The sequence below is a fragment of the Anguilla anguilla genome, chromosome 12 (genome assembly GCF_013347855.1).
Source record: "Anguilla anguilla isolate fAngAng1 chromosome 12, fAngAng1.pri, whole genome shotgun sequence".
Classification (NCBI taxonomy): domain Eukaryota; kingdom Metazoa; phylum Chordata; class Actinopteri; order Anguilliformes; family Anguillidae; genus Anguilla; species Anguilla anguilla.
The window spans coordinates 31,632,471-31,642,850 of record NC_049212.1 but is presented as its reverse complement, the minus strand read 5'-3'; the positions used below and the strand labels follow the sequence as shown (position 1 = coordinate 31,642,850).

At 39.2% G+C, this 10,380-nt stretch overlaps 1 long non-coding RNA gene across 1 annotated transcript; it reads left to right on the top strand.

Moving 5' to 3' along the window:
- Positions 1-6: 6 nt before the first annotated feature.
- On the top strand, positions 7-9,884 carry LOC118209827. The gene is made up of 3 exons (XR_004761773.1): positions 7-113; positions 6,787-6,905; positions 8,392-9,884. It is a non-coding gene; the product is annotated as an uncharacterized LOC118209827 (long non-coding RNA).
- The last annotated feature ends 496 nt before the right edge of the window (positions 9,885-10,380 follow it).

The following is a 10,380-nucleotide window of genomic DNA, read 5'->3' as shown; positions in this document are numbered from 1 at the left end:
AATATTCCTATAGGATACAAAATGAAAGAATTATGGCCGGCATTTGCTCATGTACAATCAATAGCTACTTACGCTAAAAGACTCGAAAGCTGTTGAAGATCAGATACGGAAAGGTAAATTATCCTATTTAATTTAACTTAAGCCACACGTTCAAATATAAAACGTAGCTAGTAAATGAGATGGCGTGATACTAAAACATAATCCAACTGCAATCAGCTGCCGTTTGAAAGTCTTGTTATATGACTATATCCGCGAGTCCTTATCCAATATTTACAGAATGACTAGGATAATTTCTGGAGAAACACATAATGGGCTGACGTTTTCACCCAATTTAAAGGACGAACCCTGATAAAAAAACAAGCGATATGTAGGCTAGCTACTTTACAGACAAGCTGTCAGTTTCGTGGCTAGTATCATAGTTAGCCTACGTGACAGTTCTACGTTTAGGATCATAGTTGTTTTTTTTGCTCGAATGTAGGCTACGTAACGTCCAGGTTTCTGTTTCAAGTTGACGTTTTAATGAAGAACAAGTTACGTTTTTGTAACAAACAGCACTACATAACAGAAACGAACTATTAACGTTACTTGTATATTTTTAGATTGTATCATCGTAAGCTACTTGCATAGTGAAGCCGTTATACTTGCTAATTCGGTAAGGAGAACAATCCTCATATATAACAAACGAGAAATGTCACTTAAAAATGGTTAGTGAACGTGTCTGGTTTGCGCTTTTCATCATAATCTACAGAAATAACTTTTAGACAGCGATCACACGTTACATAGGCTACCCAGCACGCCCGTTTTCTTTCCACGATTGAGCCCTACTACTAGCCTACCAACCCAACACGTTCCTAACGTGTACATACGTATTGTCCATTCTAAAATCATAAATGAAATGTATTATTTGCTCACTTCAGAATAAACTGTGCTTAGAGGCATGTTCTTCAGCTTGCATGTGTTTTCCAGTAAATGCGCACACACAAAGCAAATGCAAGTTACAGCTTACCTCTGTGACAGGGAACAAACATACAGTACGTGACCGGCTGCGTGTAGATATGATTTCCGGGATAGTCTTGCCCATATCTTATCTGCTCTCTCTTTGTGTTGAAATTATTCTAGTTTCATTAATGACTATTTATTACATTTTTAAACGGCATTATGGGCGTCAGAGGGACCTCGGGCGAGGACAGTTACACCCGAAGGGCCCCGTCGGTCGCCAAAACGAGTTCGGTTTGCCTCGAGTGCCTCCACTCGCGTCTCGCCCTATCGTTCCTCTCTCCCTCTCCATGAGCTTCTCTGTCAATTACACGTGCACACACAAATCACGTGACGATGGGACTTGCTACAAAAAAACAAAATAAAAAAGAAGTAGAAAATGATTTCCTTGCTCATTGATCGGAAGCCCATGGTTAATGTTGCTTGGTGTGGTATCTTCCAGAAATAATTCGCCCATCAGAGGAGGATGTCAAGCGTTGTGCAACGCGAAGGCTTTGCGTCGGATTTACTGTTAGGCTACATAATATGTACTATATCGAAATTCTGCATAGACGCACACAAACAGTTCCCAAAGATTGCTTAAAGAGATCATTTGTTCATTTTCTTGGATATTTTGATAAAAATTCTGTTTTCGTGTACGTTTTCAATTGGCCTAGACCAATTTTGTGTGCGATGAAGGATAATTTAAATATTTACAGAGGTCTCTGCCGACCTGTCAGATGTACAATGTCAAGTAGCCTAGGCTACATGGCATTCGGGCCGTCGTGGTCTCTAGAGCATGAAAATCACTTCAGGTAACTCCAAAGCAGTATGTACAGTGACTTTATAACTCCCGAGGTTGTACATATGCAAATTGCCCAATTATTCCTCAAAAATTTTAATTGAACATTATTTCAGTTTGAACTATTTCCTGTGGCGTATACAACCTGAGAACACTGCGCTAAGAAAGAAGTGCCGGCACATTATAAAAACTGATATTACGTTTGTTAATACGAATCTTTTAATAAATAAAAAAACCTCAACGTACAAAAATGACTTGTAACTTGTAAAATCTAGGCCTGCCGTTAAAAGTATTGATATCAAAATTGGATATCAATACTTTACTTTAAGTTACAAACAATATTGGCTATTTTAGCTCGTACAAATTAAACAAGGTCTAAAGTAATGCTGCTCATTGTTTCCTAAATTATTTTAATTTAACTTGCCCCAGTGTTTTTTCATCTTACCACCTGGAGAGAAAATGGTCATTCAAACTTTATGTGTCACATGAAACTATCAAATGTCAATCATTTATAGTGGAAATAATCAGCAATTCAGCTGTTTTTCACTTAGAAATAGTGAAAATGACTATACACTATATGTTTGCACAATTGTCTGCGTCCAGTGCTTTTGGTGCATGAATGCATATCATTAATAATATTCATTATTATTAATATAATTTAGTTCAGAATATTGTATTCACAAATAAGATATTGTATTGTACTATAAAAATCTTATTGTAAATCTTGTAGTGAATTGTACTATTTTACTTATTTGGCTGAATATCTTCTGACCCACAAACATACAGTACATTAATAGGGCAAACATATGTCTGAAAAGGTTTGTAAGATTCAATATTTATTTAATTTGTAATTTTTATCTGAATCATAATTCAAATTAAATGCAAAACACATTTTTAAAACTATTATTTATTTAATAAAAAACTTATCAAACACCCATGTGAAAAAGTAATTGTCCCCTTAAACTTAATAACTGGTTGCACCATTGTTTTAGTAGCAAAAACTGCAACCAAAAGCTGCCTACAGTATAAATTGATAAAAGTCTTTCACATCAATGTGGAGGAATTTTATCCCACTCTTCTTTGAAGAACTGCTTTTATTAATTAATGACTTAAATACAGTGCTTTGTATGTGTAAGAAAATTGTCATTTTTGTATGTTGAAAACATTTTTTGTTGAGATATAATTTATTTTTGTACTGTGTTTTATGAGTAACTGACAATGAGAATAATAATACATATTGATGTATGTGATAATTATAGAGACATGCATACACATACATACATGAAGCAATACTAACTCTAACATTCAAGCTCAAAGAAACATGTGGATTCTGTCATTTTTCCTTTATTATAATTATAAGTATAAGTATTATAAGTATAAGTATTTATCATATTTTTAAACAGATTGCAGTGAGTTTTTTAATGGGTTATTGTATACACGATAGAGCTACGAATTGTTTGTACGTTGATAGATTTTCTATAGGCCTAGCCTACGTTAATTTAAAAACGTGTCATTCGCAAGGTAGCTACAGTAGCCTATTTAAAAAGTAGTTAACAGTAGGAATGCCACAGCAATTTGACCATTGCCACATTAAGAAAATCAATAAATTTGCCATCATGAAGTCCATATGGCTCCCCCTTTACCCCTTACTTTTCCTAAACATATGTATTGAACATTGTGATACAATTTTAATATTAATGTTGCATGGGAAAATAAAGTTATAAATGCTTACTTAAATGGCCACGAATGGTCAAATTGACTGTCATTTTGCCTGTATGCTTGATCACTTTGATTGCTGCAGGTAACATGGTTGCTAAAGGACTCAAATAGTACCCAGCTGCAGCCTCGCAGAACAAGCCTCTGGCTGGCCAAAGCAGGCAATAGTAGTCCAAGGTTTTAGGGCCTACCTTGTAGTCATGTAGGTGTCTGGCACTATGGCACTGGTTCCCATACCACCAGTACCTACCAGACCGAATTGCAACGCAGATTTTGGTTCTTCATTTCGGTGCTATCGTCACTAACGTTACACTTGCTCTGTCAAGTAAGTCAGTGACAGCAGGTACTGTTAGGAAGCTAAGTAATGCTAACTCCCCCATACCTATACAGCACAGTTTGGAACTTTTCACGGTTTCCAACAGAAATAAGCAGAATGACTACAGACTCTCATCGGTCATTCCGGTTATTTCTGTGGGAAGCCATGAAAAGTGCCAGACTCTTGGTGCTGTATAGGTATGGGGCATGCCCCGCCAAGCCGTAACTTGGCAGATGGCAGACCCGCCATCCCAATAAAGCCTATAAAATTAGTCTGTTCATATATACAGCCTCTGGGAACATAAATTTGCTTTACAAGACATGAGCTCTCTGAAACGGGGGTGGATTATGGGTCCATTTCCCGGGATTATGGCCAGCGACCAGCAGTAGCTACACAAGTCTTCCGTTATTACAGTTAAACACAAACGAACAACAGATTGCATTGACAGAGTGGAGCTCCTCTGTCTGACCTCTGTCCACGGCTATGACCACAGATGAGTGCACCGTGCACACACACACACACACACACACACATGCATGCTCTGTGTATACATACAGACACACAGTGCTAACATGCTCACAGACTGAGTTGTACACACAGCTCACATGCCTTCACAAAAACACAACCAAGTACATGGGAAATGGCACACACTCCTATATACTTGGCACACGCTAATGCAAAAAAAAAAAAAAGACAAGGAACCTGAGATGTAAAGGCATGTATGGCTGCTTCTGGAACGGGCTTACTCATTTTTGTAGATGATCTAATGGAGGATGGCAACAGTAGGATGAATTCTGAAATGTACAGACAGATTCTGTCTGGTTATGCAAAAGGAATTACTCCAACCTCATTGGCCGGCACTTCATCCTGCAGCATGAAAATGGCCCCTAACACACTGTCTATACAAACAAAGCAGTCACTCATATAGAAATGTACAGAAACCAGCAGGCTCACATCCATATCTTTCATTTCCTGATTTGCCAAGAAAATGGCTATTGGTGAGTGTGAGGTATGAACACTGTAAACCAAGTGGGCAAAAGGTCAGCGTGCTTGTCTGCAGACCATGTTTTTTTTTTTAGATCATTCTTTTACAAAGGCCAGAAGGAAGAGAACAGACGAAAAAATCTGGGTCAAAGAGTAAGAGGGGTATGAGAGAGAGAGAGAAAGAGAGAGAAGGAAGTTGAGATGCAGGCGCTTTTCAGTTGCCTGACTGAACTCATCTGCAGGCCAGAGAACAAAATCAATACGATCTGCTGGAGGAGCATAAACAGGCGTGATGACACGCTGACAAGGGCTGCTCAAGTCTTCAGACTGCCCACCTGTGGAAAATGGTCCCATGGCATTAGCACCATGCACCTTGTACAGGTGTTGCACGAAATCCAAATGAAATCAGCCTTTTCACATGTGAAAATCACAAATTTATATGTGAGTTTAACATTTTCACATGTGAATTAAAATATTCACATGTGAAAAGAAAATGTCACATGTGAACTGGACATTTTAACACGTGATTGGTTTTTTTCACATATGAATGAAAATTTTCACACCTGACAATAAAACATAACATGAAAACGTAACGTGAATTTCCACATTTTCACTTGTGACTCACTTTTGCTAATGTGAACTACAATTTTTTGGTTGAAAACCAAACATGGCTTAAAATAGCACAGGCTACCTTTTCCCGCTCTCATAAGTGGGATTATTTTTGTAGTTCACATGTGTACTCTTCACATGTTGGGTGTTCACGTGTGGCTTTTGGACATGTTTTTGACCACATTATTTTTTTCATAAGGCGGGGTGGCAGTGTAACGTAATATTTAGAGAACTGGACTTGTAACTGAGAGGTTGAGGGTTCCGAACTCAGCTGGGTCGCTGCTGTCGTACCAAGGAGTTTAACCTGAATTGATTCAGTAAATATCCAGCTATATACATGGATTTAATGAAAAAATCAATGTAAACTGTGCTCTATATAACAGCATGAGCTACATGATAAAAATGAATGTAATGCACATGGACAATAGTGCCAATAAAACAAACCAAACTGTTCCTCAGAATATTGTAACTAAAGAAGAAACCATCAAGGCTTGTAGTTGATTCATTTTAGAGGCTTTCTATCATGTTATTTTAACAGTTGAACCCTCTTTCACAAATGGTAAATTTAATTTTGCACAGTACAGATCTGCTCTGATTATTTTCTCTGACCTGATGAAACTTTCAATTGCCTGCTATATTTTTAAAATATTACACTGTATATCACTATTATTATTATTATTATTATATTATTATTATTATTATTATTATTATTAGGTGTAGCAGTAGTAGTATTGGCATGAATGCATACTGTATGTGTGGGTATGCGCGAAAAAGTAGAAATTATTATTTGGACTATATTTGTAATTAACATTAAATATTTGTACATACATAATGATAATTGATTTACATTGTATCATTTCAGGTTTATTATTGCAATATTATAACCTTAAGACCCTTAAAATTATTGCCCAAAAATGTGGCATACTGGACGTGATGATTTTTTCAATAGAGCACTGTTGCCGTGTCTCTGAGGAACCTGGTTAAAAGACTGCAACATGACTATTTAGATATAAAGACACTCTCCCACAGAAAATGTGGTCAAAATTTCAATGTAAGAACCCAGATTATTTCTTAGGCAACAGAAATGTTGAGTAATTTCTCAATTTGTTCTGCATATGCATGATACAGGAATGTGATCTGCTCTTTGTGCATATCCAGGAGCATATTGGTTGCCTTTCCTGGTCATACAGAAGCAAATGTGCCATGCATGTATTGCCCAACAAAGTCAAAAGAACCAGCTTTACCCTTTCTGGCAATGGCAACACCCGAAGCACTCCTTATAATCACAGCGATCACAGATCATGCCCCTCCCCCACAAACCCCCCTGGCTGCATGCCCATCACTGGCTGTACGTCAGTGTGCTGCTGTCTGTCATCCATCACAGAACTTTGGGCCAGCATCAGCTGCGGGTCTAGAGTGACGCATGACACGTGACGCAAAGGAAGAACACGTGACGCAAAGGACGAACGGCTTTGATAAGGGACAAAGTCATACCCCAGAAAGGTGCGTGAGTCATAACTGCGCAAAGCCAACAGCTATAGCAATGTCTCAGTAAGTGTTGATTCTGCAGATTTCTCTCAGTGGGGCATGAACTTATGTCTTTTTTTCATTTATTTCTTTACCATGAACTACGCAAAAGCACGATCACATTTTTTTCTTCAGTAAATCAGACACTTATCCATTATGCCATAGTTTATAGATTCATGTTGCTACAAAGCATCCTTGAACTATATTAGTACATGCAGGCTACTAAGCATTGTGGCAAAATTGTTAAGCAGCGTTCGCTATTTGCTTTTCACCACTTTGTAAAAACACAAATAGGGCATGGAGTACTATCACAATCTTCCCGAAACACCTATAATTACATTTTGTTAAAAAAAAACCCCGAGGGGAAAAAAAAAACAATAAAACAAACAGAAAACCCGCAAAATCTTTCTGTGGAAACAAAGAGGGGAACTCGGACAGACACACACCTGTGCACGCGCACAACGGCGCGGCAGACTCACAAACAGTGGTGCTCACGTCCCACATCCAGCGGTTCACTTCCCGTGTCCTGCTGAGCTCGCGGCTTCAGCTGAACCCCGCTTCCTTGTGCAGTATGTGCACCCGTCAAGAGCAGAGTTAACTGTTTACGGTGGTTTTATGTTCAGAAAGCTCAAGCTAGTTCACCGAATTAATGGCGCGTGTTGCATATTGATCTCAAAGAAACACACGGAGCTCTGGCACACAGCAAGTTTCGTACCCCACAGTCTGGGCTCCAAATTGCACACACATGAGCGTTTTTAGTCATGTTAAATGTTGTCAACAAGGGATGAAAGAACACGAAACATGCGCAATGCAAAAACCCAAGCCTATCGCTGCTTGTTTGGTATCTATGGCAACCTAATGAATTATGAACGTTTTTCCATTCTACGTTTGAAAAGGAATACATTTTAATGATACAGCCGTTGAACGGTTGTATTGGGACAGGCGGTCATTTCCTCTTCACTGCTTTTTTTTCTAAAGCATAAAAAAAACAAATACAATGTTGCCATCGCCAAGGTCATTGCTCTCTCTAAACAGCTGGGCTGAGGTCCCCCAGCATGCACCTCGTCGAAGAGTGCTGGTCCGCACGTATACCTCTGTCCTCCGTGTGTGTGTGCGTGCGGGCGCGCGGGTGTGTGTGTGTGTGTGGGCGTGGCGCGTCCAGAATAGCTTAGTCATGTACATGTAATGTGCAATATGTTGCAATTTCTGGGAATACAACGTGAATATAAGCTTAAATCCCTTTTAATTTAAAAAGCTCCTGTGATATACCAGCAGATCCCTTGCACGATTACTCAGAGTTGAATGGATATATTAGCTTTATTCTGCATAGAACAAAATAACTCTGCAATGGGTTTTCAGCTGTACTGTGCAAACATCACTACAGGACATAGCTCAGACGTTCCAGTGCTGTAAGAACTAGGCCTGCAGAGCGTCTTCTAGTGAAGCCTTTTTCTCTTTACAGATGAACACAGCAATACAAAGCGATGCAATGTTCTACACTGTGAATGTAAAAGACGAGAAGATCCAGATATGGGCAAAGGAGGAGGAGGTAGTACACAACACGAAAGCATATGGCTGTGTGAATGGTAAATGGTGGGATTATGCCAGGTGGCTAAAAATAGGTTTATGTGATGGGGGGGTGGGGGGGGCTGTGCAGGGTGCAGGGGCTGGTGTTGCTCTTGAGAGAGATTAGGAGAGGGAGAAATACTTTGAGGATTCTCTGGTATTTTGTAAATACAGCACACACGTGGATGTGTTTTGTGAGCATATCTCACACGAATCGCTTTTCAATTACACTGCGATCCACTCATCATGCAACACACTGCGTCCTGGTAATACTGATGTCAGCACTGACATATTCATTAAGTTGAGAGACAGTCTGATATCCCAGCCAGTATGTGCCATTTTCTGTTAATGCATGTGGCACAAGAGAAGAGGTGTGACGATATCGTTGAGCGGTACAGAGATGTTATAACAATGTAATGGCTTCCTTCTGGTCATTTCACCCCAACCCATGAACAGTCTTCTTTTAAATTAAAAATATATTTATAAATAGCCATGGGTGTCTATACTTCTTCCAGAATTGGCAGTGGTGTTGATGCATGAATAAGCCTGTGGTTGCTGACAAATGGCCATTCCAAACTAGGGTGGGAATTGGACGTGCTCAGGCCCCATGTTAGGTGCCAAATATTTTAAGAAAAAAATATTTATATTCTTTACTATGTAAGCATCTGTACACCATTATAAATAGTACGTCTGTTATAGTATGACAGCATGGTTTATAATAAATGACCATGACATTTGAAGCATCTATGAGAGTATATATGGGTTACTGGGGTGCTGAGTGGACCTAGATGAAAGCTGGATTTTGATTAGGCTTCCTGTCCATTTGATTAAATGGACAGGAAGCCTAACCAATGAAAATGTATTTGAACCACTCCACACCAGTGCATGTAGAATTACCTCATAATCTATACCATATATAAGTGGGTAATATCTGCACACAACTGCACACACATACAAACACATATGCACACATGCATGCATGCTGCACTTGTATCTTCATCTTGATGTTGTAGCTCTTTGTCATATCTCTTGTAATCATGCTTCACTTCTTACTTATGACCTGTCGTAACTTTTCTGACTTAGCCTGTAGTTACAATGTGAACTAGACGGTGTTCATGGCTATGGTTAACTGCCACTTCGTGAGAATTGCACCTTATCTGACCTGTGTTCTGTAGAGGTTCCATGACCTTCGACATGCACTTAAGTGTACATCGCTCTGGATAAAAGCGTCTGCCAAATGAAATGTAATGTAATGTAATGTACACACACGGGGGCTTAGCTAGGAATTCTGGGCTCGCTGAACAAATATTGCTGGGCCCCCTTTTTTTAAATAAAACAAATAGATTTTTTTTTTAAAGCTGTGGGCCCCTTCAAGCTGTGGGCCCATTACATTACATTACATTACATTGCAGGCATTTGGCAGACGCTCTTATCCAGAGCGACGTACAACAAAGTGTATAACCATAACCAGGAACAAGTGTGTCGAAAACCCTAGAGAGAAGTACCGTTCCAAGTGCAGGGAACAACCGCATAGTTCAGCTTGGACCCTGTAGGTTAAACTGATTAACACTAACGAGAACAGCAACAATGCAGTATATGCAAAATTCTAGGGCCCCTAGAATTGTGACTACGTTTCAGCCCACTAGCGATGGCCTTGCTCATACACATACACGCACACTCACACTACACTTCCCAGAAAGCTTTGGCACCCTTTTTGCATGGGATGCTGCAATGTGAAATGGATACATTTTAAGTGCATATGAAATGTACAAAAATGCTCACTTTTTATTTAGAAGACACACATTGGACATTACATCTGAATTTTAGAGTTAACGTGTGCGTCAGTTAGTCTATTTTTGCCTGCCCGTGTTGTGTGCGGTGACTT